The sequence below is a fragment of the Saccopteryx leptura genome, chromosome 3 (genome assembly GCF_036850995.1).
Source record: "Saccopteryx leptura isolate mSacLep1 chromosome 3, mSacLep1_pri_phased_curated, whole genome shotgun sequence".
NCBI classification, from domain to species: Eukaryota; Metazoa; Chordata; class Mammalia; order Chiroptera; family Emballonuridae; genus Saccopteryx; species Saccopteryx leptura.
The window spans coordinates 276,686,982-276,703,832 of record NC_089505.1 but is presented as its reverse complement, the minus strand read 5'-3'; the positions used below and the strand labels follow the sequence as shown (position 1 = coordinate 276,703,832).

Genomic DNA, 16,851 nt, shown 5'->3' with positions numbered 1-16,851 from the left:
TCATAGACACTTACATCCTTTGCAACATCTGCACAGCTCAACAGTGAATAATAGTTTACCTTTGTCACATTTTTTTTCCCTTAAGGAATTAATCACTCCATATTTAATAAAAGAGAACAGCCATTTTAGGGGGGGGGGCGAGCAGGAATCCTTTTATAGTGGCTGGGAGAAATCTTAGCTAAAGAGTCCTTAGATCCAGATGGAATCTTTCAAGCAGGCAGAATTTATGAAATGAAAACCATGTAGGAAAACACATCTTGCTTCTTGAAAAAATAGGTGGGTTTTCCCCCCATCTTTTCACTCACAAGTCCCCCAAAATGGTGCTTGCTCTTTCTTCCTTCCTCCTTTCCTACCTGCCTAACCTTCCAATTAAGCAAGTTGAGCAAAACCCACAGAGCTAAATCCAAGTAACAACATTTGAAAGAGGAACCTAAAGACAATCATCTCTATTTTGGCTTTCTTTTCTCATAGGAAATGAATGAAACCTCTAGATACATCATCTTCCCTCCTTTCCTGACTTGCTGCAGGAATTGCTTTGGGAGAGAAAGGGGAAAGCAAGTGAGGCGGTGTGTGTGTGTGTGTGTGTGTGTGTGTGTGTGTGTGTGTGTGTGTGTACACACGCGCGCGCGCGCCCCCGCCTGCGCCGGAGGCATGGGCAAAAGATACACTTTGTGAATCCCCTCCTCGTTGCTCCCGGTTGGTTTCCCTTAGGAAATCTTCACCCAGAAGGTGGAGTGTGGATGTTCTATCGCTCATATTTGGAGATACTGAAGCTCTGCTTTTAACCAGCTCTGATCAGAATCTCCACCTACTCTGCCAGCTCCTCCATGATCGAGATGCCTGTACTGTCTTTACCATATCTGTCATTTTTTAAAAAGCTTCTTCCACTACACCTCCTACTGATATCCTTCCCCCCCCCCCTCTCTTTTTAGTCTTTACACCTCCAGCAGGACAAAGTTTGTATTGTCATAGTCACAACCACTAGTGGCTGACTAGCTGGAGTGAGACAGAGCGCGCCAGCAAGGCAGCCAGGCTAAGGGGGTGGGGGGTGGGTGGGAGGTAAAACAGATACCTAGTGCAAAGCATGACTTTCTTTCCAATGACGGCGATCACCCTGAACACCGACCTTTTTAAAAATTCTTTGTTAAATCTGATCACTCTGCTCACAACGCAACCACTGCCACTTTGGGGAGGGAAATACGAATTGCTAGCCCAAGCCATTCATCAGTCAACAGAATCAATGGGGGGAAGGGGGATTTAAAAAAATCAAGGAAGGACACATACTGTGTTCTTAAAATCATCGCTTGGACGAATTTAGTTTCTTTAGCCAACTGCCCACCCATAAGACCTCCCTCTAATTCATGAAGGTGGAGCCAAGAAGGGTATCCTCATATCTCAGAACACAGACCATTTCCCCAAAGCTCCAGAGGCCGAGGACGCAGCTGCAAAGTTCCCTTCCAATCTCTTTGGGTGAAAATGTCTGTGCATGCAGAATCCCCAACGCGCACTCCGACATAGCGCCTAGAAAAAGGGACCCTTCTGCTCACTCCCCGCTGCATTTTCCCCTCATCTTTCCCCTGCCCGGGCCACACCTCCCTCTGCTCCTCAATCTGTTAAGAGAGCATCCCGCGCTCGCCGGAAAAGAGGGGACTCGCAAGTGTGGCCTTGTGGAAGACCCCAGGGATTACCAGGAGGAGGGATGACCGCCGAGCGGAGCCCAGAGAGAGGGGACTCCTGGATCCCCAGCAGCGCTGCGGTCCGGGTGGACTTAGATCTTCGCGCCCTCGATCCTCGGAACCCAGGGCGGTGCAGGGTGCAGCATCTCTCCTCGGCAGCCCTTTCTTCTCCGGCAGCCGGCACTGGCAGGGAGGCACACTCACGCCCAGACGCACGATCCCGAGCAACTGCACTCCGCGAGCTGCCCGGACACCCACCCCAGAAAATGTGTAGGGACACACACACACACACACAATTTAGGAGCCTGTCGTCTGTCAAAGCGGAAGGAAGTATAGCCTTATGGACAACAAATGAAAAATAGTTGGCGGTATCGGACCAAATCCCTCCTGCTTGCCCATCATAAGATCCTACCTGGTTTGGGGAGTGGATGGCTCTTTCCCCGTTTCCTTCACTCGAGAAGGAAACAGGGCGCACTCCCTCCTTTTAAACAGCTCCCGATCAGGAAGAGGTCGTTCCCATCTTCAGGGGGAGCACAAAGCAGGCGACAGCGGGTAGGCTCCCGTGCAGCGCCGGCGCGAGCAGGAGCGGCGGCGGCGGGCAGCCGGTGCGCGCGGGCGGGAGGCAGGCGCGGAGGCCGGGAGGCAGGGAGGGCCGGGGCCGGGCGGCGCGCGCTCCCCTCCCCCCGCGCACTCGCCCGCCCGCCGCCGCCCGCAGCCTCGCACTGGCTCACCCGCTTGCTCGGCCCCGCCGCTGTCCGCCGTGTCCCAGCGCCCCGGGCCCGTGCGCGCCCCCCGGCGCCCTCGGCCACCGCCTGGGAGCAGAGCCAGCGCGTTTTTGGAGCAATGAACGGGTGGGGAGTTCTTCCCGCTCGCAGCTTCTGTCGCTGCGATTTTTCGATTTCCTCCCAGCTCTCGGCCCCGCAGTGCGTTTTGGTGGCGCGCTAGCGCTCTCTCCCGCACTCAGCTCATCGGTTACACGCAGACCCGCGCTGCAACTTTTCTTTAACCTTCCTCGCCTCACCCATAGACAGAACCCCAACCACAGCTCGCGACCCGTTTCTCACCTCTGAAACTGTTAACCAGATATATCTTTCCTCCTTTAACTTTCTATCAGTCTGCTAAAGGAAGCTTTCTTTCAGCAAAGGGATCTGGGGATAGATCAATGATTTTCTCTTAAATCCTCACTCCGTGTTTTCCCTGCATATCAGACTTGCACAGCAACAAGCTGGCTAGTAGCTGCTGACGCAAGCAGATAAGGCTATGGGGGTGGGGAAAGAGGTATTCCCCAGCCAAGAACTCGGAAAGATTCTCCGTGCTGGTATTTCCCTCAGCGATTGCACCTCACCTGGGAATAAAGACCAAGAGGCTGTTAAATGTGAAAGCCACGCAGCTTTTCAACTACAGAGAGGAGTAAAAGCTGAGCATTAAGGTTGAGCTGGGAGAGATCTAATGCAGAAATCGACGAACCATTCATTGCCCTTTCCAAGAGAAGCATTATCATTGCCAATACATCACTTCCCCGTAATTAATAAAGGAGCATTGCACCAGGCCCTTGCTCTCTTGACAGCTCATTCATCCTTACAAATCCTTAATAACTTGGCAAGATGAAAGGCTAGATCTACTGTGGAGTTCACAAACCTGGCTGTACATCAGACACCTGGGAAGCTTGGTAAAAATGCAGATTTCAGCGTCCCATCTTGAGACTCTGATGGCAAATGAGACTCCAAGTTTGTATTTTTAAAGCACCAGTAGATATTCGCTGCTGGTGTAGTTTGCCAAAGTGTGTGTGTGGGAGTGGGGGGGGGGGTGGGCTCTGGGACAGCTATCTGGAGAAGGTACCAGTAGAAGAGAGCTAGCTGCAGAGCACACTCCACAGAAGGTTAAGTTCCTTAGCAGAATTCTCCCCAGTACTTACAGTGCAGCTATGGGACAGCCAGCCCACAGGAAAAGAGCTTTTCTGAACAGAAACCTTACTGTTTGACTAGTAGGCAAAGAGAGCTTCATTGAAGCAGCATAGCTCTCAATCCTGACTGCACCTCAAAAAATCTCCTGGGGCACTTTTAAACATCCCAGTGCTTAGGCCACACCCCAGACCCATTAATTTGGAATCAGTGGGGGTAGGACCCAGAAATTATTTATTTATTTCCCCTGGTTAATTCCTATGTAACCTAGGTTGAAAGTCATTGTTCCAAGCCAATTCCTATCAAACAAGAATGTGCACATAAATAACCCGGGGAGTGTCATTTTTTTAGGCAGAAGATGTGGAGCAGGACTGGGTTCTGCACTGGTGCATCACTCCCTAGTGATGGTGATGCTGCCTGCATGAGGCCCTCACTTGAATTAGCGAGGCTCTGTTGAGTTCCAGCCAGTGGTTATGAACAGGCAGCTTGTTGAAGGAAATTCTAAGCTGTTTCTTGTCTTCTATATTCCCAAGACTCATTCCTCTCTAAGGACATTTTCCTTTCCTCTCTGTGAGTTTAAGTTTCTTGGAAGCCACTCCACACACAAACTTTATGTTAGACTGCATGGACTAGTGGGTGTGAAGAGGGTCACATAAGGGGAGACACAGGTCACCATCTCTGTTAGAATATGTCCTCAGCCAAAAATTACTCAGGGCCCCGACTTTAAGGGAATGTGAAAAGGAAGACATTTGGCTCACACTCAAAGAAAGGGCTTTGGGGAGTGAAGTGACTGCTTTGTCAATGACACAGAAAGGCATATAACTAAAGACCCCACCCACAGGATATGGGACAAGGCTAACTAAGGGCGCTGAGTGAAAGAGCTAACTGAAAATGTGAGTGGAATACATCTCATTGGAAGAGATTCTGTGCAAAGGCTGTGGTCTATTACTGCTATTACGAACCACTTAGTGAAAGCTCAGATCTTCTGTATAAGCATCACAATCATGCTTGTGATGTGGGGTGAAGAGAACCCTGTTCTTTATATCTTTATTTCTGTGGTCCATGGACTTTATTCCAAAGTCCATCTTGTCAGTAGCCAAGAAGACATGAGGGTGACATCTTGAATCTCTTTATTCCTCCTCTTTTTCAACCTAGACTGATATTAAGTCAACTTGGATTATTGGGGGGAAAACCACTAAATGGTCCTCTCTTTATCTAGAACCTTAGAGGCAGCCTAGTGCCTAGTGGTTTGGCCCCCTCTTTGATTTGCCTTCATTTTTGAACACTTTATTTTGCCTTTTGTTTCTCATTAAAGGCATCTCTGGAAGGGTTCTAGGGCCCCGAGGCAAATCAAACCTTTTGCCCCCTCCTAAATGTCAAGCATGACTGGATTTTTATTGCAAGAATTATCAAAGGCTACATCACTGGCACAGGGTCTAGCTAAGGAAATTGTGAAGTTGTTGCAGGCTGTGGCTTTGGAAAGAAGAAATATTGTACGTGGGAAAGTGGTGATTTACATTCCAATGGCAATAGCACTTCTTAATAGTGTTATTGAATATTAATTGCCCTTTTTTTCTTTGGACTTGAGATTCAGTTATGGGTTTTCACTGTTATATATCCAGGCAGTATGGCATGACCATTTTTGGGGACTTCACAGGGCTATAACTAAGATTTGATGTCTTCTAGAGATGGTTCAGATTTTCATGAACTATTTTCTTGCAAATCTTCAGGAGATTTTAGTCAACTCATTTTCAGACCAAGTTTAAAATTTGTAAATTGGGTCTAACTTTTTTATCTAAACTATGAAAAAATTAGGCATACATATGATCAGGGGTAACAAAATTTAAAAAGATATATATATTTAATATTTTACTAAAACACCCAATAATTTTTCATCATAGGAAAATATTACTTTGTCATAATATAATTCTTTTCAGTTGAGTTTGAATTGCCTAGATCAGAGGTACCATCATTTTTGTCTGTGCTAGGTGCTTCACAAGGGTGTTGATACATAGAACTAGTCCTTCCCAGCCTCATTTACTATTTTGCCAGGTGTTGCCATTCAGATGTCTGCTCATTCACAGGCTGAGTCTGATCCTGATTTCTACATGAGAAAAAGTATTATCATGTCCTCAACCTGGCCAGCTAGTGGAGCTTAACATTAGCCATTTCCTCACACTTAGGGTCCTCCAGTGGGTCCCTGGTTCCTTTTATCCTTTGAGTTTTCTTTGTTGCTGATGGAATCCAGGGGATTTTGCTTCAGGGGTGACAGGATTCTTTGTTTACTTCTAAGTGCGATTGTTCCTTCTCTGGAGTCTTATTCCTGCAATTCAACCTTTACTTTTCTGTTTTGTTTTGATCTCTTGAGCACCAGAGTGGAGCCCCTTCTAGTAACTGGGCCCTGCTCCTGGGTGGGAGCAGCCTTATTGGTAGACTCACAGTTATCACCCATATTCTTCTGTGCTCCATCACTGTGTGGTCACCCGCTTTCTGTGAAATGTTGCAGTCTTTGTATGAGCAGTTATAGCCAAGGGTTGGGCTTGTATAAAATTCTAACACTCTCTCATGTTTGCCCCTTATTATACTAAGGACATATCTAGTCTGTAACCCACAAATTTACCAATGGATAAGATTACCAATGAGTAACTGAATAGAAAGCAGAATGATTAGTGAATAAGGAAAAAAGAGACTAGTTGAGAGTTAAGGCTTTGGAGTCAGAATGTTTGGAATCAGAATATCACCTCTAGCTGTGCAACCTTGGGGAAGTTTCTTTACCTTTCTGAGTCACAATAGCTGTCTGGAAAACCTAGATAGTAAAAATCTCCTTCAGGAAGCTATATGGAGGATAAAATATGTATATATGTAATATGCCTGATATAGTTTCTGATCATAGTAATTATTTATAAATGATGTTGTTATAATTATTGGTCAAGTTCCATAAAAAATACACACATAAAGTTAAAAAGGGGTCTCTATATAATTAACTTCCACATATTCAGAACATCTCATTTCTGATAATAATTATGCATTCATTTTTGTTATACAGAGTTCTGTACAATGAATAATCCAGGAAAATGGATGTTTCTACAGTACAAAAGTCCTTCCTCTATCTGCAATAAAAGAAGCTACTTGTATACTTTCTGATTTTGTAAGTGCAGATTGTGGTTATATGGTTAATAAAAGGGTCACCACACTCTAATTGGATCACAATATTTATTTTCCTTTATGTCTGGATATCAACTTGGTCCCATCTGTGGTGTAATCTGAAGGTATAATTTCCAACAGAGCCATTTTAAACAAATTCCACTATAGTGAAAGTTTTGGTTGTCACATTAATTTTTTTTTTAACAAGGGATCTTATTATAAACTTCTTCACTGAGTTTGCACAAACTTCCCTCAATATTGATTCAAGGACTCTGCATCAATAAGGACTCAAGATGCGGCCCCTGGGGTGCCCTGTACCAGACAGTTGTTTCTTGCAATCCAGTTCTGAAGCAATGTCCCCAAGAGATTGTACTTCAGCTTTTTCAATAAATCTCTTTTCTAAGGCATTGTCTATGATGTATAGCTTCCTCTGCATCTGTAACTGCTGGGCACTGATTAGAATCTTCTGAGAACTGCCAATGTTTTAGTTGTTACCGCAGTGCCCAGACAGTAGCCCTTGAAAATAGTCATAACAAAAATACCTGAGGGGGAAATAGACTGAACCTAGGGTGTCTTAACTCATGGTTTTAATGATGCTGACTTTGCTATCACTGCAAGTGTCTGGAAATAATGAAACTATCTGCTCTTGTCTCTTTAAAAATTCAGAATCTTATACAGTGTGACCTAAACAGTCCTCAGCAATAACGAGCAAGGAAGTTCAGATACTACCTCTTTTTTTCTTTTCTGTTAGCATATTTTCCTGTCATACCACAAAAGCTTAGTCATCTTTGGATATGTTGTAGAATTTTTTAGTGTAGATCAAAATAAATGCATTGTTTACATAGATATGAAAATTATTTTTTATTTGTAACCTAAGTTTTATATAAGAAATCCTGATAAACTAATTAGATGAACTATGATTACTCTCATTTTAAAGACTGAGAAAGAAAGTACAGAGATTTGCCCGCTCCTGGCTATACAGAAGTACCAGCTGTGTAGTTTTCAAATAATACTGAAGCCCAGGCCCACTCTTAGCTACTCTGTTCCCAGAGACGTGAAATGGAGTATGGGCACTGGTATTTTTTTAAGTTCCCTAGGTGGTACTATGGCTCAGCCAGAGCTGAGAGCCACTGGCTTAAGATCAAATTGCTAATTAATGGTAAAAACAACCAAAAAAAAAAAAACCCAATAAACACAAACTCCTTATATCTGCCACAATGCGGTTTCTATTCTGCTGCTTCTTTGAACATCAATATTTAACAGATATAAAAATGGGGACTTTTCTTGGAAATGCGAGAAAACTTAGAAATGTTTGTGGATCTTTCTGAGTCTCCACAAGGCACAAGTGGATATAGTAATTGACCTGACAGTGATATATAAGCAGTTGGGAAGATATGAACAAAAAGTGAAGTTCATGACTGCAGGGCCTGTGTCTGTCTTGTTGAACATTCAATTCCATCATCTAGAGCAGGTTTTGGTGCATGGTAGATGAATTAATAAAGTATATGATGTCTACTGTAGTGGGACCAGCCTATAGGGTAGATGATGGATTTGGGGTATAGGGTAAACTTTTTGGCCCCTGTCCAGAGTAAATTGCAACCTAATAGCAATCATCTCCTTATAGCACAGTGAAGGCCCTGGTTAGCAACTGACATTGTCACCGTATCCACATCCAAAGTCCTGCCTGGCCACCTGCTCTGCAATGACAGACAGATTGTCTGTGACATCGCAGGAGGCCAGACCACACAGAGATGGCAATCTGACTGAGCCTCAGGCTTGTGCCTGTAAACTGACCCTTTGTAGGTTATCTCAGGAATTACCTGCAAGCTCCTATTTGGCCCAGTCTGTAAGCATGTCAGAGAATCTCTTATTTCCTGCTAAGAGGGGTTCTTTAGGTATCTATTATATTTTAAAAGATAGTATGCTTCTTTTTAAATTTATTAATTTTCAAGGATCAAGAAACCTGTGAACTTCCTGCTATGTTCAAAGTCGGTGGTCAAGCAACTCTTAAAAACAAGAAGCTGGGCAGAGCAGAGACAAAAAAACAACAACAACACATAGTTGAGAATAGACTTGTATTCATTTGTTCATTCATTCCTTCATGTATTCATTCAATAAATATTTATGAGGACCTACTTTAGCCTGCCACTGTATGAGACCCTGGAGATACAACAGCAAATACATTAGTAAAAGCTCATGCTCTCCTGGGACTTACATTCTATTAGGAAAACAAGAGGCAGTTAGCAAAATAAACACATTAACACATTACAGGGTGTCAGATGGAGATACTGCTATGAAGGAAATGAAGCAAGAAAAACATGACAGAGACTTCAGGAGCAAGTACTAATTTAGATGGTCAGTTTGCTGAGAACTGAATGAAGTTAGGATTTCTCAGTGACAATGTCATCCCTTTCTTGACAGTCCCCAATAGATAAAATGATAAAGCAGTGTTTTGTTGTCTGATGATTTGTTTTTTGCCCTGAGTTGATGTTCCTATAGGAATTCCCATCAAAGCCACTGGCCTTCATCAGGGTTAGAGCAGAGCCATGGTCACACGGCTTCCACTGCCGCTTTTAGTAGCCTGTCATATGACATAAATCCCAGAGTTGTTCCAAAAAGGCAGACGGCTTCCAGAGGTTGCACATAAAAAGGTTGTTTTTCTCCCAAGGCAGAGTTGCTGCAAGAATTCTGAGGACCCTCTTTGGTTTTACTTAAAGAACAGCATCGTATTAAAGCAACTAGATGGGAAACTATACCAGTGAGCCCTCATGGCTGAACCTCTTGCCAAATAGTCAACAGCCCTGGTGATGAGGGAGGGAAATCACATATGTGTAATTTAATGATGGTCCAGTGCTTTTTTCCATGAGTTTGCCATACCTCTTTTTCCTTTTTCTTACATTCTTATCTGAGGTTGCGCAATACACATAGTGTGTACACACACACGGCACTCATACACACACTCTTACACAAACTCACACTCATCCACATGCATGATTCTTAAGTGTTGCTAAATATCTAATTATGGGGAAAATCACCATTTGCAACTTTGCAAATGACATATGGAAATAATAGCCAACCTCTTTTTTTGTCCTTAATTTTATTTAACCTTAATGATCTTTTATTTGCCAGATCTTATATATTTGGTTTTAAGTCTACTTAGAGGCTCATAGGCTAAAGTAGATCATGACCCATGCAATGGTCTCTTTTTAAATGAATGCTAATAGAGTTGAAGCCTAATAAAAACGATACTCTGAATTAGGTATCTTAGAAATCTTAAGATAACTTTTTGGTTCCTTCTGTTTCTTTTGCAAAAGAAGAAAAAAAAAGCCAACTCTGATCACAGAAATTGTTCAAGGAAAGGCATTTTGGATGGAAAATTATTCAACATAGCAAAGTGCCTTCTTAACCCATAATAGCTGATCAATAAATATGTGCTGAATAAATGATGTAAATTAATGGAACATGCCTCATTAGTGGGCAATCACTTAAAAAAGTTTTTACAGCAGATTTACTGGTTGAATTTTTTAATCAGGCAGCAAATAGTGAGTGACTACTCCATTCAGAGCCATGAGCTAAGTTTTGCAGTGATTAAAAAATGAATTAGACACTGGCCATGACCTCGTGGAATTAAGTCTCATAGCTAGAATTAGACTGAAGATTTGTGAGCACATGAATGCGATAGCCAGGTATCTACTTTAGGAAGAAAGTGCAGCTTGAAAAGTATATGACATACGTTAAAGTGGGCATGGTCAGGGATGAAGGAGAAACAAGTGAGAAGATGATTACAATTGTCCCACAGATGGCCCAAATAAGAGTACTCTAAACAATACCAGAGAAGAAAGGGAAGAATATATATATTTTTCTCTTTGGTTCAATTCTTGGCAGAATGCCATTAAGCCCCTTCCCCCCCAGGGGGCCAGTATTTTAAAACATCCTGAGTTCTCATTTTCAAGGGAATCTCTCTGTATGGTTTCAATTGGAACACATATGCTTTCTATAAGGCTCTTAGCATTCTAGGGAAAGTTTTCCTTTAAGAGTGGGAGACTGAAGTGGGGTGGGAGGGGTCTGCTCCAGCAGGCAGGGAGAATATTTCATCAGTGAGATGGCACATGGTGATAACAAAGAGTAGATGGTCCTTGGTTGATTTTATCATTGTGCTGAAATCCTCTCCAGACAGGGCACCCCCTTAATCTTTCCATTTTGACAGATTTCTCCAACTGCCTGTCCCTGGAGGTGCAGCTGCCTTTTCAATAGGTTATAGAAGGTTGAGAATTATTGATTTCTGTTCTATGACATAATGCTGATTGCCTAGAGAACTTGTAAATGAGAGAGTCTTCCCACCTACACCCACCCCACCCCTAGCAAATCCCCAGACATTTCAACCCACTGCGTGTGAAAGCCAAATGGAGCCAAGTTTGAAGTATGGGCTTTATAAAGCCACTTTTCTTCTCCTAACTACAGCTGCTTCTAATATTATTTCAGAGATAATTAGAATCAGTGTAGGAAACCTGAATAGAATTGTAACATTTAATCAAGTCTTTTTGTCTTTTGATCATATATATATGTATATATATTCAAAAGAATATTTTGTTAAAAGCAGTTATATTTGCTGGATAACAAGTTGAAGGGTAAAATCAAAATTGGTTTGGTTTGTCACATGTATTTCTGATGTCTCTTGTAACACATCCATAATCTGATATACACCTGTGCATTTGTCATTATGAGATATCAAGTGTTAATTTAACATTAACACTACTTGACATTGAGATATATTTTTTAATGGAAAGCATATATTAGATTTTTCACCTATTTAAAGGTGAAATTATTGTTTATTCTAATAAGTACATTTAATACATTTCATTAGTTTATTAAAATTAAGTTTAAATAAAGCTGTATTAAATAAGTTAAAATAAAATGTTATTTATATGTAAATACTCACATTAACAAAATGTCTGATGAATTTCCTGACAACTCTGGAACCTTCTTTTCTTGATCTATGAGATAGTTTCAGCCCTGGCCAGTTTGCACAGTGGAAGAGCGTTGGCCCAGCCTGTGAATGTCTGGGGTTTGAAGTGACCGACTTCTTCTCTACCCCTCCTCCTTCTCTCCCTCTCTCCCTTTCTTTCTCTCTCTTCCCCTTCCACAGCCATGACTCAATTGGAGTAAGTTGGCTTTGGGCGCTGAGGATGGCTCCATGACCTCCACCTCAGGCGCTAAGAAATGGCACCAGTTGGTTGTAAGAGAGCAACAGCCCCAGATGGGCAGAGCATCGTCCCCTAGTGGGTTTACTGAGTGGGTCTGGTGGGGGCACATGCAGAAGTCTGTCTCTTTGACTCCCTTCCTCTCACTAAAACAAACAAAAAAAATTAAAAAAAGAGATAGTCACTCACAATTATAGCAGATATGAGCTTGAATTTTGTGGAACTGTACTTAAATTTTGGTAATTACCCGAAAGACGTAATTCATTCACTCACTTATTTATTGAGTATTTTTGAGTAGATTATTAAGTAAGGCACTATATTAGATATAAGTGAGTCCTCAGTGAACACATGGGCAAAAAATTTAACCAGTACAAATATGTCAGTTGCAAAAATGAGGCTCCTTCAATAACTTAAATAGACTGAAAAATTTTAGGACTGATATGCCCCTTAAGGAGCTGCTTCCAGAAAGGAAGTAGTTTCTCCAGACCTCCACTGGGACTATCACTGGGAAATGACTTAAGGGTCCTTCTGGCAGCTTTTGTATCCTGTTGTATGGTCAGTTCCCTGACACATGCCTGAAGAGTGGAAAGAATGTATAGTTCCAGTTCTACTATTAACTGGTTGCTGGTAAACTCACCACCACTCTGAGCCTTACTTCCCTTGCAAATTGAAGATGCAAATAATTTTTCTGCTTCTTTCAGTATTATTGTGAGAAACATTGTTGCAATAAGTATAAAGTCTTCTGTGATGAAAGGGACCTTCTTGCATTCACAGTACTCAGACCCAAGCTGTGCATGTAAGAATACCTCGTAGTTCATGTTGATTGGTTGAATGTGTCCTCATTCCCACTTAGCCCTGAGGAACACAGTGAAATTTTGATTTGATCTCCAAATTTCTAATGGATGGTGCTTAATTTCCTTATTCACATGCATGATATACTTGAAAACACTATTTTTGATTACTGGACATCATTAACTCATTTATAAATGGCCTGAAAGCATTAAATGTAATAGTATCTAGATATTGAGGTTAGTTAAACATATATTTTGTAGGAACTTGTGATCTAAAAATAAAATATGCAGAGAAAGAAAGAAGCTGGATATGTGTTTTAAAAGGGATTAATTCAAGAGTGAAACTCTACCCGGTGCCCACTTCAGGAGCAGTTAATTAGTAAATCCTTTGAAAGGAGTAGAGTGGATCCCCAAAGCTGGTGGAGATGGTTGGAACACAGAGTTTATCATGCCACGGAGGGTTGTTCCATTTCTGATTTTTACCTGTTCTTCTTTTCAGACTCTACTGTGAACTCCAAGCTGCCCATTTTGAAAATCTTTCCTTGTGCAGACAGCTGAGAGTGTGATAAGGGATTGATGCAAATCCAATCTCTCTAATATTAAGAAATGAAAAGTTAAAGGATTTGCCCTACAGAGCATTACCCTATGGGTTACATAGTAGCACTGTCCTCCTAAGCAAAGGTTAGCAGTGTGATGATGGTCAGGGTTGCTTCGAAGAGGCTGTGATGGTCTATTAGGTATGGATGGAAGGAGGCCCAAAGTCCACACTGTGTCATTCACGTCTCTAAATTATCTTTCTCCTCTCAATTAAAAACATTTGTAACTGCTGTCTTTGTCTCCTTTTGTTTTTTCTACAGAATAATGATATGCCACCTTTTGCTCCTTTTAGAGACAATTTCTCCTTTAATTAAAGGTCATATAATACCTCTTTGCATTTGACATTCACATAAATAACTCTGTCCCTGTTACTCCCTTCAAAATGCTGTTCAATCTAATTAAATTCTAATTAATTTCTGCCTTTTCTCAAAGAAAAAACAATGGCGGCTTTGTGTGTGTGACACTTTTGAATTCACTAATATGCTCATCTTTATCTATTTTATTCATGATATTAAATTTTTATGGCTCTCACATTTGAAATATTCACAAGAAGTTTTTGAGAACAAAATGGGAATAAATATTATTTTTGCATATGACCATATGTGCGAAAATAAAGTTAGTTGCTATTCTACAGCTATGATGTTAAGCAAGTTACTTCAGCTTCCTAGATCTCAAGTTGATCATCTGTAAAATGGGAGTGTGGAGGCAATTTCTGTTTCTTTTTCCCCTTAAAATATTGATATTTCAAGATATAAATCTCAGTGCTTGTTCTTACTTTCAGAGCTTACCTTCCATTTTTGGTCTACATTGTACATTAGTAAAGAGGTGATATTGAAATGATTAGTGCCCCCCACCCCCATGATGGGGAATTCTCTTTATCTTGCTCAAAATAGTCATTCCTTTACTCTGGAAAAATAACTTTGAAATAACACTAACTTTAGTATTATATGTACTTAAAAATAAGTGGTGTTTACATATTTTTTCATGTTTACTATTATTGCTATTTACAGAAATATGCTCTTTCCCATCTATCTAAACATAACTTTTTAAAATCAGCAATCACTCAACTACTTTTGAAGACTTTTCATGTCTTTCCACATGAAGACAATCCAGAATACAGCCAAGATAATGCATAGAGAAGTTACACAGTTCAGCTTTGGAAGTCAGGTTCTTAGCACTGCCCATTAAGTTTAAGTAAGTTCTTCTGAAAAGGAATAATTTAAGATTTTCACAATTTTCTCTTTTGATTTCTCCTTAATTAAAAGCAGCATTCCTATTCTGTATTCTGTATGCATATATCTTTTGTATAAAATAATCCATGTTGCAATACATTCTTTACTTTTTATTATAGTAAATTTCAAACACACATAAAAGTAGAGGAGGAAATAGAATGAGTCTCTTTGTACCCATTTTCAGCTTCAACAGTTGACAACAAATAGTCAATTTTGTGACACTTAGATTTCCCATCTGTGTTTCAGGTTTGATTATTTTAAAGCCCCTTTTGGATATCATATCATTTCATCAGTAAATAGTTAAATGAGTATTTCTAAAAGAGAACTCTTTGTTTTTCATGACTGCAACATTATCACACTTAAAAAATTAACAACTACTTACTTTAATCAAATATTCAGATTGGAAATGTCTCTCTAATGAGAGAACAAATGGTTCTCTCATTAACAATATGTTTGCACTTGGTGTCGAAGAATAATGATTTAAATAACATTTAAAAATTGCATATGTCTCTGCCCTGGCTTGATAGCTTAGCTGATAGAGTGTTGGTCCAAGCACAAAGGTTGATGGTTCGATCCCTGGTCGGGGCACATACAGGAACAGATCACTTTTCCCCTCTCTGTTTCTCTCTCTTTCCCCTCCTCTCTCTCAAAAGTCAATAAATAAAAAAAAGTTTTTAATTACAGATGTCTAAAATGTCTTCAGGATCTTCTTTATAAATCCCCCCTCTCATTTTCTTCTTCCAATTTAATGTCCCTAAGAATTCAAGTCCTTTTTCCAGTCAAGCTTCAGACATTCTGCAATTTGCTGGATGCGTTGCTGTTTTATCTTTTCTGTACACCTAGAGGCTTAGCTGGCATGACTGTGTCATAGGGAATGGTGTGTATATATCTTTCATTTTTCATACTAAGAAGCAAATGTTGACTAGTTGCCCTCTTTTCATGTTGTTAAACTTCCTAGAGTGCTCAGGTCTTGTCAGCTTGATTCATTCAAGCTCTTCAACAAGTGTTTTCGGCAGTCATTGATGATCACTGTCCAGATTCTTTATTTCATTGGACATTTTAAATTGGTAATATTTTATGTATCATTACTTCATAATTTTCTAGTTCGGATTCATTCTTTATAATAGCAAAATTCATTGTTTTAATAGGAAAAAGTTACTGCAAACAATCTAAATGCTTAATAATAGGCTGTCTGACACATTGTGATAATTGTGGTCAGGCATTAAAAAATGAATTATAGATCCACATTGACATGAACACAATGATCTGTAGATCAATATAGAATATAAATCTATGCTCAAATGAACATATAGCTTATTAAAAGCATGGTACAAAATATCATGTATAGTTGGATGCTATATTTATAAAACTAATTTTATATGAATAAAGATGTATAGCTATATGCATAGAAAATTTGTGAAAGCCTATCCTTTCAAATGTAACATTTATTAATTTCTGGATGGTGGTGTTTGAGTAATTTTCTCTTTCCACTCTACTTACTTTCATTAATGCATGAATATTTTTTAAAATTAACAAGAAAAAGTAACAGTGAAATTTTATATTTTTACAATTAAAAGAGTATTTTCAGTCAACAGTTGAAAACATTTACTTGTATAAAGCCAATAAATCAATTTTTAATTTGGAAATAAAGAAAATCCTTGTTCATTGCCATTTAAACCTAACCTGTACCACTGTTTCTTCTTCCCTTAAATCTCATGGTACAGATTACAGATAAGCAGCTTGGTATTACTATGATTTCTGTCATCCAACTTCTACGATTTTATGCCTAGGCTTGATGCTTCTTATCACCTGTGAAATTGCTGATTTTATCCTGAACCAAGCTGCTGGAAGCTTTACACCAAAGGTTTAGTTTCTCAAACAGAAACAATTGCCACTGCTAATATTCCATGGTTCATGGAGACTCTCTCTATATTTAATATTCAAAACTAGCCTTTGATATAAGTATTGACAACCTTAATATACAGATGGGAGTAAATCCCTTGTTCACACAGCTAATAAACCCTTGCACTGGACTTGGACCCAGCACTTTTTATTCTAAAACCCTTTCTTTGCCTGCTGGACCAGCACATTTCAAGATCATTCTCATTCACTTAATTTTCTACCTTGGAAATCTTATCCACACAGAGACCATCTCACTTAGTTTTCTGCCACCACATCTCTGTTAGAATAGATTACCTTGTCCGTCAGTGTCTAAACTCTCACGGCACTAGCCCAATTTCGGCCCCCGTGAAACAAGGATGTACTACTTCCCCATCACCCTACGTACTGAGATAGTAATAAATTGTGAG

General features: G+C 40.3%; 1 protein-coding gene across 13 annotated transcripts in view; it reads right to left on the bottom strand.

The window, feature by feature from the left end:
- The window catches only part of SLC8A1 (solute carrier family 8 member A1), a 372,676-nt gene that overhangs the window by 320,263 nt on the left and 35,562 nt on the right, over positions 1-16,851 (bottom strand). For 3 of the 13 annotated variants that reach the window (XM_066378422.1, XM_066378426.1, XM_066378427.1), the window contains exon 1: positions 1,689-1,710. The exons of 9 other annotated variants lie outside the window; for them this stretch is intronic. The gene's annotated coding sequence lies outside the window, so the exon portion shown is untranslated. Of the gene's footprint in view, positions 1-1,688; positions 1,711-2,088; positions 2,468-16,851 lie in introns of those variants that run through there. One more of the 13 variants, XM_066378419.1, reaches the window with a different exon arrangement.